The sequence below is a fragment of the Apodemus sylvaticus genome, chromosome 6, assembly GCF_947179515.1.
Source record: "Apodemus sylvaticus chromosome 6, mApoSyl1.1, whole genome shotgun sequence".
Classification (NCBI taxonomy): Eukaryota; Metazoa; Chordata; class Mammalia; order Rodentia; family Muridae; genus Apodemus; species Apodemus sylvaticus.
In genome coordinates this window covers 102515169-102532886 of record NC_067477.1, presented here as the reverse complement: position 1 = coordinate 102532886, position 17718 = coordinate 102515169, and positions in this window count along the sequence as shown.

Here is a 17718-nt window from a genome sequence, read left to right as displayed (position 1 = left end):
TTCAGTTATCAAAGGAATACTTTGAAGAATGATTTGCAGTACTGCTTCTGGGCTGTCGGTGTGGGGACTTGCTCCTGGGACATGAGTCTGTCATTTCCTTCCACGTCGTTCCTGATGTGTTTACTATTGGCAGCTGTCAGGGCTGCCAACTGGCAGTTCACAGAAGGCTTGCTTCACCCATAGACAGAAAAAAGTCCCCACCGCATGTGGCCAGTGCTGGGTATCTGCTTATTGCTGATCCACAAGAGAGTGAAACAATGGTCTCCTTGGTCAGAAGACAAGCCTATCACGAGAAAGCAACTGCTGCCTCTGACTGCCTCTGTCCTTCTTTCTCTTCCTTTTCAGTATTTCATTTTGCAACATATTTTATACTGTATCCTTTTGTTCTAAACTTCTAGATTTCAAACATTCTGAGTCCAGTCTTATCACCCCAAGCAACAGATGCATAAGGTTATACAGCTTGAGTAGACCTAGCATTGCAATTGCCAGAGAGACATGAAGCAGTCTGGCATGAAAGAGGAGAACCAGATCCCCTAACAACAAAGGCTGAGAAGCAAGTCTAGTAAAAACTCCCATACTTGTCACCCACACAGAGCTCAAACATTTCACCCATTTTAATCAAGGCCTTCGCTAATGCATTATATACATTTCTCTCGTTCTTAGCCTCCTTCCTAAGCCACCACAATAGCCCACTATAAAGCACCATTCACACACCCTACATTCTCATTCCTCCTTCTCTTCATACCATACAAATGTACCAGAATAAAAAATTGCCATCCCTTGCATATTCACAGCAACATTTATGATTTATTGCTGAGGTCCCTTCACAATCATTCCCAAGTCTTTAATCCTGAGATCCATGGCTTTTATAATACTAGCAGGTGTCTTAAGATCTAAGTTTCACTTGCCTGTCCTTACTCCCTGCTTTTACTGTTCTATGCTTCTATTTCATTCTAAGACTTCCATTTGTTTTCTTATACAAAGAGACCCAATTCAAGCCCATCACAGGCCTCCTGATAGTACAGGTCCTGTGATATTATTTCAAGACACCAAGTCTTGAGTTTGTGACCAAGCATACATATTGAATGTAAGAAGGGTATCTGCTAATAATGACCTGACATACCTAGGCATTATCTCGGAGACACAAAGAAAGAGAAAAATAGATACATCTCAGGAGAGCCTAATCCTCTGTGTAGTGTAGTGTGGTGTGGTGAGCTGTAGTATGTGTGTGCATGTGTGCATGTATGTGTCTGCAGGTGTGCATACCTGTGTGCTTGTGAAGCTGTAAGAGAGTGTTGTATCCCTCAAGGCTGGAATTTCAGGCATTTGCAGAAAACCCAGCAGGTTACATGAGTGCTGGGATACAAACTCTTGTCCTCATATTCACACTGCAATCACTCCCCATTACAATTCGCCCCTAAGCTCCTGCAGATTCTTTTCTTATTGTATTGCAAACGAGAGAAAGAATTGGTTTGTTTAAATCACCAACAGCATTTCTATTAAGCTGAGACGAATTCATCATAGCCACTGCCTCTCTTGATGTCTATATTATGTATGATCAAACAGTATACTTACCTATATACCATTGAAAATGTCATAGTTTACAGGTGTTCCATGTCTGGGTGCTTGGATTCTACATGTACTATCTCTTTTAAAGTTAGACATTGTTTCCTAGCCTTACAGCATGTCTTAATCATGGTTTTCTATTGCTGTAAAAAAATATCATGTCAAAAAAGCAAGTTGGGGAGGAAAGGGTTTATTTGACTTATACTTGCACATTGTAGTCCGCCATTGAAGCAAACCATGACAGGAACTCAAACAAGGCAGAAACCTGGAGGCAGGAGCTGATACAGAGGCCATGGAGGAGGGCTACTTACTAGATTTCTCATTGTGGCTTGCTCAGGTTGCCTTCTTATAGGACCTAGACCAGCACAATCTTATGGAACCCAGGGGTGATACGATCCAAAATGGGCTGGGTCCTCCCATGTCAATCACTAGCTGGATGCTATGGAGGCATTTTCTTTTTTAAAAAAGATTTATTTGCTTATTATATGTAAATACACTGTAGCTGCCTTCAGACACCCCAGAAGAGGGCATCAGATCTCATTATGGATGGTTGTAGGTCACTACGTGGTTGCTGGGATTTGAACTCTAGACCTTCGGGAGAGCAGTCAGCTAGTTTGTGTCAAGTTGCTGTAAAACCAGTAAGAACACACCATCATGGTATACCCGGCTTCTGTCTTTCCTCCTCAAGCTTAGCAGTATCTGCCTCCTCTGACTTTCCATAGACAGCAAGTTCTGAACACTCGGATATTGACATATACATTCCACATCATTCTTTTTAGATGACATTCTATTCTCCAGGGACATTTAAAAACTGGTTCTCATAGTAGCCTTTCTTATGTATACCCAACTGCTTAGAAATTGGGTTTGATTCTATTTCCGAGCTGCAGCTTCTTCCTACTTCAGAGAGTCCTTATAGGCTGGGGTGGTAACTCAGTCATAGGGCATTTGCATGGGTCCAGGTGAGTCCAGGTTTGATCCAAACCTCTAACATCATGCACATTTACTCGCTATGATGCTTTTCATTTGTTTCAGTACTGTGCCACCATGTGTGCTGAGAAACAGAAGATACCTGATTCATCAATGCTTCCTTTGAGACTAGCTGAGTCTCAGGAATGACATAGAAGAATTTGTTATTATATTACAGCTATAGTTACTAAGCCTTTACCTTTTTTGACACCTGTGATTGGCTTGGAAGAGATATGTTCCTCTTGCAGTCTTCTCGATGAAACTTTGGTCTCCAGTTGGTGGTGATAACTAGAGAACCTTTAGAAGGTGCAGCCCTGCTGAATGAAAGTTACCAGGGCCAGGCTTTGAGAGTTTAATACCCTCACTCCACTTCCAGTTTGCCCAGTTTCCTATGTGTGGATAAAGATGTAAGTAACCAGCATCCCATGCCTTCCCTGACAGTATAGACTGTAGCCTGCTAAAAGCATAAGTCAATCAACCTCCTTCCTTTACAAATTGCTTTTGGTCATGTTAATTTCATCACAGCCTCAAAGTACTAACTGATATGCCATCTCCTTTTGCTTTTGCATTTATTTAGAGGCTGGATTGCAGAACCTAGTATGAATACGAATAACAAAGAGATACAGATTCTGCTGTGAAGGAACATGCATCAGAAAAGAAATCAAATATATCCACAAACACCTTCCATAGATGATTGCATAGGAGAAAATTCAAAAGCAGAGTCTTGCGGAGGAAGGAACTCTAAAGGAGCCAGAACTATTTGTCATTGAAGTCAAGGTCACTCATCTCAACCTCAGCAATGAAGAGTTACTTTTCTAGGCGGGTACTTTAGCTTCCTTTCATCCCACCAAAGGTGTGGTAATAATGGCTGTTTATGGAAAGAGGTGTTTCACCATCGTTCCATTGTACCAGTTTGTGTCAGCTGCAAACTCGAAACCTGTCAACTGCTTGGACCAAACGGTAATAGAAAGGAAAATTCCTCAGGAAATTCATTGGAGAGTCTCTGGAAAAATTAACATGTCCAATTTTCTTTAGGTAGCATACATTAGAAGCCTTATTAATTGCCTGGGTAATTGCAAGCTTTGGGCTTTGGAAGCCAAAATTACATAAAAGTAAAATAGAACCCTGGCCTTGTATTACTAGGACAAGTTAGAGAAGAGTCTACCAAAGACTGATTGGCTTCATTTAAGGATAAAATCAATATTCACATGTATGTGTATATAATTGTGTATACTATGTGTATGAATAAAAGTGTGTGTGTATGTGTGTGTTTAATAATCAGCTCATCTTTCAAATTCTCTACAATAGTGGGGTTTTATTTGCTGTTATAATAAATTACCACAAATTTATCAAATGAGAACAACCATTTCTTTTTTTAAAAAAAAAATTATTCGATATATTTTTTTATTTACATTTCAAATGATTTCCCCTTTTCTGGTTCCCCACTCCCCGAAAGTCACATAAGCCCCCTTCCCTCCCTCTGTTCTCCCACCTATCCCTTCCCACTTCCCTGTTCTGGTTTTGTCTTATACTTCTACACTGGGTTTCTCCAGAACTAGGGGCCACTCCTCTGTTCTTCTTGTACCTCATTTGAAGTGTGGATTATGTTTTGCATATTCCAGTTTTCCAAGCTAATATCCACTTATTAGTGAGTGCATATGATGATTGATCTTTTGAGACTGGGTTACCTCACTTAGTATGATGTTCTCCAGCTCCATCCATTTGCCTACGAATTTCATGAATTCATTGTTTCTAATGGCTGAATAGTACTCCATTGTGTAGATATGCCACATTTTTTTGCATCCATTCTTCTGTTGAGGGATACCTGTGTTCTTTCCAGCTTCTGGCTATTATAAATAGGGCTGCTATGAACATAGTGGAACATGTATCCTTATTACATGCTGGGGAATCCTCTGGGTATATGCCCAGGAGTGGTATAGCAGGATCTTTCGGGAGTGACATGCCCAGTTTTCTGAGGGACTGCCAGATTGATTTCCAGAGTTGTTGTACTAATTTGCAAACCCACCAGCAGTGGAGGAGTGTTCCTCTTTCTCCACATCCTCGCCAACATCACCAACTTCTGTAGGCTAGAAGCCTACATGTTCTAGCAGATCCATGCTCCTTGAAGTCTATGGAAATTCTGTTTCCAGACTCTTTCAGGTTGTCTTGAGTGTGCCCAATGATCTCACTAGAATTCCCACTCCTGTCTGGTTAACATCTGGGAACACGTCTTTACTCCTGACTGACACCTGAAGGCCCATTTTTGCTCCTGGTTAGTTCATGTCTGGAGATCTATCTTCATATTTGGCTAGTTGATATCTGTGAATCTTCCTCTGCACCAGGAAATTTTGATACTTCCTTTCTCATGTTTCTTCCCATGTGAGTTGGACTTGTATCAATTCAAATCTCTTTGACCCCAACATGAGAATACCTTATCTCTCTAAAGTATCATATAATTAAAATGAATCACTCTGGATCATAATATTACTTTTAGCTTTTATTAATATATTTTGTGTGTCTAAGACAGGATCTCATGGAGCCCAGGTTGTCCTCAAACTCAGCACATAGCTGAAAATAGCCTTGTGTCCCTGAGCCTTGTGTCTGTATCTCTGACATGATAATAGGATTTCCAATACACCATATTCAGATTTTATTTCTGGAATTCATCCTGAAGTACACAATCTCATTCCTTATCTTCAATTCCTTTTGCCATAGACAATACCATAATCACAGGTGTAAGAGACTAGACAGTAGACATGTGGAGTAAATCATTGTTCTCCCCAATACTGTGTTTATATGTAGTTTTTCATCATACCAATATTTCTGACCTTTTTAGTTACTGCCTACACAAACTCAAGTGAAGTTCTTTGACTGACGTTTGGACTGTTTTGTGGGGAAAATGGAATGTGTCTCACTTGAAAAGATAATTTCAGAATAAAAATAATCAGTGTTCTAGGTTCAATATAACGCATATTCATCAACTATGATTTTTAAATATATTGAAGGCAGCCCATGTACCTAACTGAACATATGCACAGACACCAACATCTGGTAACTGACACTATACTCATGCTGTCTGGTGTTGCTGAAGATCTTCGTGAACATTCCAAGTCACATGATCACAGTCTCCACTTACTTTTTGGTACACAGAAATAATTTCATGATAGGTAACATTGACTCTCTTTGAGTTTTAGATTGAGTGTGGTCTGCACTACAGAATGATTCCTTCTGTGTGACATATATATGCTTACAAAGATGAGAAGATGTACCGAAGCCCATAATATGTCATACTGGGTGACTACAAACAGTTCCCAACAAGTCTGTGTATATGAATAATATGGAACATAGTTGCAAAAATCAGCTACCTGATAGCAGGTGGCAAACACCACATTGGATAATTCCTCAAATAATAAAAGGAAGTTTGATTACATAAAGACCAACAGGGCTATATCATCCAACTGAGTTAAATTCCTCTTCTCCCAATGTCATCACATAAAACTCTCTCCTTTTTTCATTTTATGAGTGTATCAGTTATCTGCATGCATATCTCTGTGCCATGTGTGTACAGTGCCCCAAGAAAGTATCAGTTGAGCTGTGAGCCAACATGTGGGTTATGGGAATTGCATCCAGGTCCTTTGCAAGAGTAGCCATTGCTGCTAACTGCTGAGCCACCTCTTCCATCCCTCACAATCCTTCTATACCAAAAGATTATAAATACGTCTGAATTCATAGTGTGTGCGGTGTGTGTGTGTGTGTGTGTGTGTGTGTGTGTGTGTGTGTAGTCTCTTTAAATATTTTGCAAATACAGTCAGTTTGTTTTCATCCTTAATAGCGCTTATTTTAAGTGCTCTGATTTCTGAAATCATTGGTGAGATACTGTAAATAGCAGATAGCAATCCAAAGAAAAATGACTGCAAAATATTACCACTTATATCATTGGCACCCACTCTTAGACATTCAAGATTTCCACAAAATAACTAGAGAGCTTGCAGGAATGAGCACTCTATGCCTAACCTCGGGTAACAATAGCCAAGTGCTCTTGACTTGAATATATTTTAAGATTAATTGACTGTGTCACACTTCTGTCCCGGGATTATTGTAAACGCAAAATGCCAAATAACAATATTCACTCAATGCTCTCATCGTTGCCTGTGTTTCTTTTCCCCCTGCTCCAAGAGAAGAGTTGCCACCCACATGCATAGTAGGGAATGGTTCACTCTTATTTAGAGACTGGGTGGGAGGAGGAAAGTTAGAAAAACAGGCCAGCCGTTCCCTGCATTTGTGTACAATGTTGAAAACTGATCCATTATCGGAGCTAACTATTTAAACTGAGTGGCAGTAAGAGATTGATGACCACCACAATGCAGAAATATAACATTTATATATATGCACATAGATTTGCTCAGATTGACGAAAACAACAGAAGTAATAAGCACAATTCTCACATTTGTATTCTCCCAAAATAACCAGCTCAGGAATCTGGTGAATCATGCATGAAAAATAAGCCCACTCCATTCATACAAACAAATTGTTTTTGCTTCCACTTTTCTACTTGTATGAACAATTGGGTCAGATGTAGTTTGACTGCTCATTTCTCCTTCATCCCCTCTGTATTTTTCAGAGAGACTATTGGATACATGGTTGCTATTGGACTTGTATGAAATAGACTTAAAAGGGTGGATCAAACCCTTGCCCTTAGTTGTTTATTTCATCCTAAAGTGTGGGTCAGACTGAAGCATTTTAAAAGATTCCAGGCTAAGGAAAAGAACCACTAAAAGATTCATTCTGCAGTAAGATGCAGTAGATGTCATTCCATTGCTATTCTCAGCCTCTTGCAGGCAAGATCCTAACAAAACACTGTATTCTATAAAGGCAGATTCTCAGCCCCTCTGCTGTGCTAGATTCCATGACTTTGTTTTTCCCCTGTGCCTTCTTGATTGCTTGCTTCCAACCTACTCCTCAGAGAGGAAGAAGGACTCTTTATCGCCAAGTCCAGTAAATCGCCATCTATTCCAACTCTTTACCCTTGCTCACTCCAATTTTTGCCTCTAATTCTGGTTTCCTTCCTTGGAACCGAGGAAGTTTCCAGGACTATCCTTCCATCAAAATATAGACATGCTTTACAATTAATTTCCCTCATTGTCCTCAACACGTTCATATTACAGGACATGTGACTGAAAAATAAATTGATATTCAGTGCTCTTTAAATTTTGGTTTTTTTTTTTTTTTTTTTTTTGTTATTTTTTTTTATTTGATATAATTTATTTACATTTCAAATGATTTCCCCTTTTCTAGCCCCCCCCCCACTCCCCGAAAGTCCCGTAAGCCCCCTTCTCTTCCCCTGTCCTCCCTCCCACCCCTTCCCAGTTCCCCGTTCTGGTTTTGCCAAATACTGTTTCACTGAGTCTTTCCAGAACCAGGGACCACTCCTGCTTTCTTCTTGTATCTCATTTGATGTGTGGATTATGTTTTGGGTATTCCAGTTTTCTAGGTTAATAACCACTTATTAGTGAGTGCATACCATGATTCACCTTTTGAGTCTGGGTTACCTCACTTAGTATGATGTTCTCTAGCTCCATCCATTTGCCTAAGAATTTCATGAATTCATTGTTTCTAATGGCTGAATAGTACTCCATTGTGTAGATATACCACATTTTTTGTATCCACTCTTCTGTTGAGGGATACCTGGGTTCTTTCCAGCATCTGGCAATTATAAATAGGGCTGCTATGAACATAGTAGAGCATGTATCCTTATTACATGGTGGGGAATCCTCTGGGTATATGCCCAGGAGTGGTATAGCAGGATCTTCTGGAAGTGAGGTGCCCAGTTTTCGGAGGAACCGCCAGACTGCTTTCCAGAGTGGTTGTACCAATTTGCAACCCCACCAGCAGTGGAGGAGTGTTCCTCTTTCTCCGCACCCTCTCCAACACCTGCTGTCTCCTGAATTTTTAATCTTAGCCATTCTGACTGGTGTAAGATGAAATCTTAGGGTTGTTTTGATTTGCATTTCCCTAATGACTAATGAAGTGGAGCATTTTTTAAGATGCTTCTCCGCCATCCGAAGTTCTTCAGGTGAGAATTCTTTGTTTAACTCTGTACCCCATTTTTTAATAGGGTTGTTCGGTTTTCTGGAGTCTAACTTCTTGAGTTCTTTATATATATTGGATATTAGCCCTCTATCTGATGTAGGATTGGTGAAGATCTTTTCCCAATTTGTTGGTTGCCGAATCCCATGCCTCCTATCTGATCACTATGGAATAAAAGTGGTCTTCAATAGCAACAGAAACAACAGAAAACCCACAAACACGTGGAGATTGAACAATACTCTACTCAATGACACCTTGGTCAAGGAAGAAATAAAGAAAGAAATTAAAGACTTTTTAGAACACAATGAAAATGAAAACACAACATACCCAAATCTATGGGACACAATGAAAGCAGTGCTAAGAGGAAAACTCATAGCCCTGAGTGCCTCCAAAAAGAAAATGGAGAGAGCATACATTACCAACTTAATGACACACCTGAAAGCCCTAGAACAAAAAGAAGCTATTTCACCCAGGAGGAGTAGAAGGCAGGAAATCATCAAACTCAGGGCCGAAATCAATCAAGTAGAAACAAAGAGAACCATACAAAAAATCAACAAAACTAGGAGCTGGTTCTTTGAGAAAATCAACAAGATAGATAAACCCTTAGCCAGACTGACCAAAGGGCACAGAGAAAGTATCCAAATTAACAAACTTAGAAATGAAAAGGGAGACATAACAACGGAAACTGAGGAAATCCAAAAAATCATCAGATCCTACTACAAGAGCCTGTACTCAACACAACTGGAGAATCTGGAGGAAATGGACAATTTCCTTGACAGATACCAAATACCAAAATTAAATCAGGACCAACTAGACCATCTAAACAGTCCCATAAAGCCTAAAGAAATAGAAGGAGTCATAGAAAGTCTTCCAACCAAAAAAAGCACAGGACCAGATGGTTTCAGTGCAGAATTCTACCAGACCTTCAAAGAAGAGTTAACACCAATACTCTTCAAACTATTCCACAAAATAGAAACAGAAGGAACACTACCCAATTCCTTCTACGAAGCCACAATTACGCTGATACCAAAGCCACACAAAGATCCAACAAAGAAAGAGAACTTCAGACCAATTTCCCTTATGAACATCGATGCAAAAATACTCAACAAAATTCTTGCCAACCGAATCCAAGAACACATCAAAACGATCATCCACCATGATCAAGTAGGCTTTATCCCGGGAATGCAGGGTTGGTTCAATATACGGAAATCCATCAATACAATCCACTACATAAACAAACTCAAAGAACAAAATCATATGGTCATTTCATTGGATGCTGAAAAAGCATTTGACAAAATTCAGCATCCTTTCATGCTTAAAGTCTTGGAGAGAACAGGAATTCAAGGCCCATACCTAAACATAGTAAAAGCAATATACAGCAAACCGGTAGCCAGCATCAAACTAAACGGAGAGAAACTTGAAGCAATCCCACTGAAATCAGGGACCAGACAAGGCTGCCCCCTTTCTCCTTATCTTTTCAATATTGTACTTGAGGTACTAGCTCGGGCAATTCGACAACATAAGGAGGTCAAAGGGATACAAATTGGAAAGGAGGAAGTCAAACTATCATTATTTGCAGACGACATGATCGTCTACCTAAGTGACCCAAAGAACTCCACTAGAGAGCTCCTACAGCTGATAAACAACTTCAGCAAAGTGGCAGGTTACAAAATCAACTCAAGCAAATCAGTGGCCTTCCTATACTCAAAGGATAAGCAGGCTGAGAAAGAAATTAGGGAAATGACCCTTCACAATAGCCACAAACAGTATAAAGTATCTTGGGGTGACTCTTACCAAACATGCGAAAGATCTGTATGGCAAGAACTTCAAGACTCTGAAGAAGGAAATGGAAGAAGACCTCAAAAAATGGGAAAACCTCCCATGCTCATGGATCGGTAGAATCAATATAGTTAAAATGGCCATTTTGCCTAAAGCACTATACAGATTCAATGCAATACCCATCAAAATCCCAACTCAATTCTTCACAGAGTTAGAAAGAGCAATTATCAAATTCATCTGGAACAACAAAAAACCCAGGATAGCTAAAACTATTCTCAGCAACAAAAGAAAATCTGGGGGAATCAGTATCCCTGACCTCAAGCAATACTACAGAGCAATAGTGTTAAAAACTGCATGGTATTGGTACAGTGACAGGCAGGAGGATCAATGGAACAGGATTGAAGATCCAGAAATGAACCCACACACCTATGGCCACTTGATCCTCGACAAAGAGGCTGAAAACATCCAATGGAAAAAAGATAGCCTTTTCAACAAATGGTGCTGGTTCAACTGGAGGTCAGCATGCAGAAGAATGCGAATTGATCCATCCTTGTCTCCTTGTACTAAGCTCAAATCCAAATGGATCAAGGACCTCCACATAAAGCCAGACACTCTGAAGCTAATAGAAAAGAAACTGGGGAAGACCCTTGAGGACATCGGTACAGGGAGAAAGTTTCTGAACAGAACACCAATAGCGTATGCTCTAAGAGCAAGAATTGACAAATGGGACCTCATAAGGTTACAGAGTTTCTGTAAATTTTGGTTTTTTATATTTCTAGATTCTGAGGGTTCAGGAATTCAGGCAGGTCATGCTGTAGTGAGCCTTGCTTGCTCTATAGAGTGTCTTTAATTTAGCTGGAGCTGTATCAGTGATTGGAAAGGACCTGTTTGAATGGCATTGGATCTTTGTAAATAGATGCCAAAACAAACACAGCTAAGAAATAAAGGGAAAGGAGTTGTTACCTGTAGTAAGGAAGGAATTGTTTCCTAAACAATGTTCTCTTCAAACCAAGGAAAAGTGGAGATTTTCTTTGGGGAGACTATAGATTCTCATAAAGGAAAACATTTGTCTGTGGCACATTCTTGAGCATGGTCAGTTAAGGAATATGCTTCTGACCATGCCAAATTCAAGCTTACTGTTCAGGAAGGAACTGTGGCATATTGATTTGGGGCCATGTTTAGCTCAATGTTATAAAGCACATTGTTTGAAGATTAAAATGGCAGACAAGAACACACTTGAGCATGCTCAACTTGAATCGTAATGATGGCTCATAAAGGAATGCCTAGGGCATGCTCAGCTTTCTCCAAAATATTTCTCTTGAAAATAGAACTATAGGTGCTCTGTGGGTGTCTTACTATTTAAGAGTTTGTGTGTAAGCTACTCATCTAGCTTGGAGACAATCATGCAATTCTATGGCCCAGATGCTGGGCACATCCAGAGAAACCACCATTCCTATCCTGTTAGTTGAAACTACCTGTTGGGTGGGACCTCCATAAGGGTTAGCTGGAACTTCTGGTGTGATTTTACCATGTGTTTCCTACACACAGGCAAGTTTGGATTCTCTCTCTCCCTCTCCCTCTCTCTCTCCCTCTTTCTCCCTCCCTCCCTTCCCCCCTCTCTCTTTCTCTTTCTCTCTCTCCCCCTCTTCCTCCCTCCCTCCCTCTCTCTTTCCCTCTCTCTCTCCCCCTCCCTCCCTCCTTTCTCTCTCTCTCTCTCTCTCTCTCTCTCTCTCTCTCTCTCTCTCTCTCTCTCTCTCTCTCCCCTTCTTCTCTCTCATGTACAATCTTGATGACATTTTATGACCCAAGTTTAGAAGATCCTGGTGCCATCCTGGTAATGTAAAAACAAACAAGCAAACAAACAAACAAAAACAAACAAAATAGCACCCTAATCTCAATTTAAGAACAGAACAAAGACTCTACCTTTTGTAAAGGATGCATACTTTACATTTTAGGAAGAGCCCATGAGGTGAATTATGTCTATAATCATCATCCAAAAAATATCTTCTCATTTTCCTAGGTACCTCTATTTCATTTCCTTTTCCCATTTCACTTTTATATGTACTGTTCAGCCCACACCCCGCTTTAGTCCACAATCATCTTTAGTCTGGTCTAGAGACATCTGCATTTGCTTCCCAAACACAATGTCCATCTTCCTCTCATGGCTTCGAGTCAATTCTCCTCAGGGAAGAGAAACAAAATTATTACAGCCATCAACACTCTTAGAAGCGTGCCATTCACTTCTTCATGGTAAGAAATAAAATAATGGTCCATTTTCCAGTGTTTCCAGTGTGTCTTGAGTCGTTTGAAGTCCTGTTAGAGACAGACAGGAATACTGGGCCTGTGCTAGAGTCTTTTATCCTTCTCATGTCTCCCACACAAACTGCTAGTGTAACTGCCCCAACCTAAACTGGAAGTGTATAGCAGTAATTACTAATAGGGAAGCTTGTCCAACAATCTGCAGTCATGGCAAGGTAATGCCTTGTGAAGCTTTCAAATAAACAGGATATACATGTAGAGACAAAGTCACGAAAGTTCTTTGTTAAGAAAAAGACAAACACATGCAGCAGAGGGAAACCCTGACGTAGATTCCATGTGGGATTGTGCTCGCCTGATTACTCAGCAATCATGGAGAGGGAGTGCCTGACGTAGGGACTACAGGAAGCTAGTTTCTTCCCTCGAGCCAACCTACTTGCCATCCTAGGCTAATGTCTGGGCTTGAAAAGCCCTTAAAATAAACTGCCTATTGCCTCATATTCTCTTTCATAGTCTCTAGTTCTCTTATTATGAGATAAGGATCTGCATCTCACAAGTCATCAGCACAACACACGTGACTCCTTAAGCTTGAGCTAATGAAAATTAAAACCCAATTTAAGAGTCGGTTTCTTCTTACACAAGCTGTACTTTGAGTGATCAAAGCTCACATGTCAGCAGTAGTGTGGAGCATTTCTATCCTTCCAGATACTTCTATTAGACATTTTTTCCCTTAAAATCCATCAAACAGTGTTGTGGATTGAATGCGGCATATATCCCATAGGTGCACGTGCTTAAATTGTTTGGGAAGGTTGTAGAAACTTTGGGGCAGTGGTTCTCAACCTTCCAAATTATACAACCCTTTAATATAGCTTCTGATGTTGTGGTGATCCCAACCATAAAATTATTTTGTTACTATTTCATAACTGTAATTTTGCCACTGTTATGAATCATAATGTAAAAACAGACATGCAAGATATCTGATATGTGACCCCCCCCAAAGTGGTCGTGACCCACAAGATGAGAATCATTGCTTTAGATCATGCAACCTCCCTTGAGGGAGTAGGTGACTCAGGATAAGCTTGGAAGTTTGTTAGCTAGAACTTACTTCGAAGTCAGTCTCTGCTTCCTGTTGGTACAAAGTGACCAACTATGCATGTTCCTACAGTCATGACTCCTTCACTATGGTCTATTGTATCCACTTGAACAGTGAGCCCAAAGTGCTTCCCTTTACGGGACTTCCTGAATTTTGTCACAGCTAAGAGCAAAGTACAGAAGAACCGTGTGAATTCTTCACCTAGGAAATCTTATGTGGAAACCTTCTCCATCCTCAGAGGATTCTGGTTGAGTTGAAGATTTCTGTGGACATGTATGTATTGCCACATTATACCTTTGAAAGCCCAGAGCTCTGCAGAGGACAGAGAAAGCCACGAGAGCATCCACCCAGCCCGTGTTACTCAGAACTCAACTGTCGAGCAAACATGCGGATCCAATGTAATTAAAAACTGGCTCGTATCAAAATAATATCCTTCTTGTACTTTATCCAACTTACTCCTGACCCATCTGCTTGCATTTATTCCAAATATAGCAATATGGAAACATTCACAGTACTTGCCATGAGACAAAAATGGCTTTTTAATTCAATCGCATTCAGTTAATCTGCAGCTTCCTTTTGCAAAGCATCGTGACGATTCCCTTTTCTTCAGTTGATTTCATGGCTTGCTTTCCTTCTGCAGCTACACTCCTTTTTAAATCCAGGGGATGTATGGGGTAATAAATTACCACATTGTCCAGCATAGTCATTCCACATGCAGCTAGAATCCTGCCATCCTATCTTTGCCTACAGAGCTGTTTTGGCTAGAATCCCATTCTCAGTAGGAAAGCTTTGGTCAGTTCCTGTAAGGTGAGCAGCTTTTCAATTCTTTGTTACCTACAGCGATGATGTAACAAATATCTGGGACTTTTTAGGTGAGTCTAGATGACAAAGTTGTGGCCTTGTGTGAAAAGGAGGTGTAAGATAACAGGCAGTCCATGGTCACTCTAAATATCTTGAAGTGCACTTTTGACTGACTCTTTTACCCCCTCATCCCATTCAAGTCCTCTCCTACTTGTTCCCTTGGCCTATGTTTTACTTTTTATTCTTTTCTGGAACTAACATCTCAAACTCTTCACCATGGGGTGAATATCTTCCAGCCTCTATTATGTCACCAAGCAACCACACAGCATCCTCTACTCCACACCCCATTTCAGGACCAGAATTCTGGCTCAGCATCTCCTAACTAGGAGCCTGGGTCAGGTCAGTTTCTAAAACCATGAATCCTGAGGAGGCTAAGAGAGCAAAGATTCTGGCGTGTGGATTAACATGAGAGTAAGGACAATTACTGCCATCATATGACTTTATATTCTCATTCTGTCTCTCTCAACACTCTGGTGGTCAGGCCATATTTACCAAGAGTTTCAACCATGTTCACTACAACAGTCTTAATTTCAAATTTATCTAAAATATTTTTATTATAAATAAAAGTATTCTCTCGATCTACTATCAAGACAAGTTGTTGCAACTGACTAAGGGTAAAACTTGAAAACAACAGATTGGAGCCCAAGCTTATTCATGCTGTCATGGTCACTTACAGAAATCAAGACTGATCTCCCAACCAGGATCTAGCAATCTGTCTTTACATGGTCTCAGATTTTACCAGCTGTCAGAACTGACTTCTTGCTTAACAAGAGAGACAGTTTTTAGACCAGGCTTCAAAGAATATGGATATTGGTTTTATAACATTTTAATGATTTGAATTGCTTTCAAATCATTAAAATGTTATAAAAAGGTCTTCAAACTTTGTCTTCCAGAAAAGACGATGGACGTAGGTCTTAGAATTACCTACACCAGTGACAGGATGGGTATAAGGGAAAAAAAAAACTTCACAATTCAGTGTGGTTTTATTTTTGGCGCTTATACCACAAAGTCCATGAAACTTAAGCAAGTTTTCTTGGCTTGGGGCAATTATTCATCAGAATGTATTTGAGAGAGGTCTTAAAAGTCCTATCTCAACTTTCTTCCTCTACAGCATGGGAAATGGACACCTAAGATTGTACTATACCTGCAGTGGATGCTTTCTTGTATCCCACACCAACTTCAAAGAAAACAACTCTTCAGCAAATTGCATAACACATATTTGCATTCCCAGCACTGGGGAGGTTGAGACCAGAGAATTGCTATGAGTTCAAGACTGAAATGAGCTACATATTGAGTATTAAGCTAGCCATGGAAGCACAGTGGGACCATACTTCAACACACACACACACACACACACACACACACACACACACATAACTGAACAAAAATGATGTTTTTAAAGGAACAGCTTTTCTGACTGTGTTATTGTCACTATGAGAGACCATTTGCTTTGAAGACAGGCAAATGTGACAAAAATTGAACAGATCTGAGATCAGGATGCACAAACCTCAAAAGTGAGAGTTGAAAGTTTAGTTGAGCTACCCATGAAGAGGAGCCTCCAGATGCCCATATGCTGATGATGAGATGAGTTAAGTGCTTGAGGTTGAGATGATATGAATGAGAAATGTCTGCTTTGGCTCAGCACTGTGGAGCTGAGATCCAACACCACCCATAGGATTCAATGTTTAAAACACTGAATTTCAGTGCACAGTAACAAGAATAGATAAGGAGAGAAGGTAACTCCACCCCCAGGAAGTTGAGGAAAGAGAGCAATGTAGAGCTGACTCACTAGTAAGCATTAGTTTTCCTTTTTATAGGAAACACAGCTCATCAGAAAGAAAAGCATTTAGTTGTCTACATCCACTACAACCAAGTTTGAGTAGACTGATGTTAAAGAAACAAGTGTGGCTTAAGATCTTGTAGGCTGACAGAAAGGGAGGGAGTTAAGGGGAAAAGAGAGAGGAAGGAAGGAAGGAAGGAAGGAAGGAAGGAAGGAAGGAAGGAAGGAAGGAAGGAAGGAAGGGAGGGAGGGAGGGAGGGAGGGAGGAAGGGAGGGAGGGAGGGAGGGAAGGAGGGAAGGAGGGAGGTGTGAAGGAAGAGAGGGAGGAGGGAGAAATGGATTGAAGGAGGGAAGGGGAGAGAGGAAGGGTTATCTATACTATAGTATAAACGTGTTTCATCTTTGGCTAAGATCAGCACACTATCAGGTACTATTCTAATATGGTCATGTTAAGATGCTGGAGGCTGGGAAAACTTGCTCATTAACAGCTGTTGGTCCTTTACCGATGCCTATTTGCCTTGAGTGAAAGATCATCAGTGATGCAAGCCCTCTTGGACATCTGGCTGGACTGTCCCCATGACAGCCTTGCTGCTCTGAAAACAGCACTAGCATCCTGAAGAAGCTGTAATAATCTCATGTACTTCCTGAGCGTAGCTCTGACTCCAAAGGGATCAACACTAGCAATATATGCCTCAATCAGCGTGTTGGACTTCTCCCTGTCATGAGCTACTGACAAGGGCTGAAGATCCCAGAATCCTACCATAGGTCCTATAGCACATGTATAGCCTCCATAGTACTTGAGGGTCCCAGGACCCACCCAGAAGCTGGAATACCACCACGTGCCCCTGCTGAAGCTGCTGGAACCCAGGCATTAAAAGAGCTGCTCCTGCAGAGCTGTTTATTGATAAATGCAGAGCAGGAAACCACTAACACAAGGACATACAGCCCCAAGTCTCTGGCTTTGAAACTCAGATTAGTGGGCCCTTATCTACCATGGCTTGGAGACAAGCTTCTAAGGCTGCTTCTGATCACTCAGAAAACTGGGACCACCAAAGGCACTTACCCTTATCTGTTTTAAATTTCTACCATTTAGAGCAAACACATCTTAGCTAGCTAATAGGTAAAACACACACAAACACACACACACACACGCACGCACGCATGCATACACATCATAGACATACAACCCATACTATAATCATCGCCACTGCCACACCCACCACCATCACCATCGCTACCCCCATTATCTCCACCACTATCATCATCACCACCCTTGATTCAGATGGTCTCTCAGTTGGCTCCATGTCCTGAGTATTTATAACTAGTATCA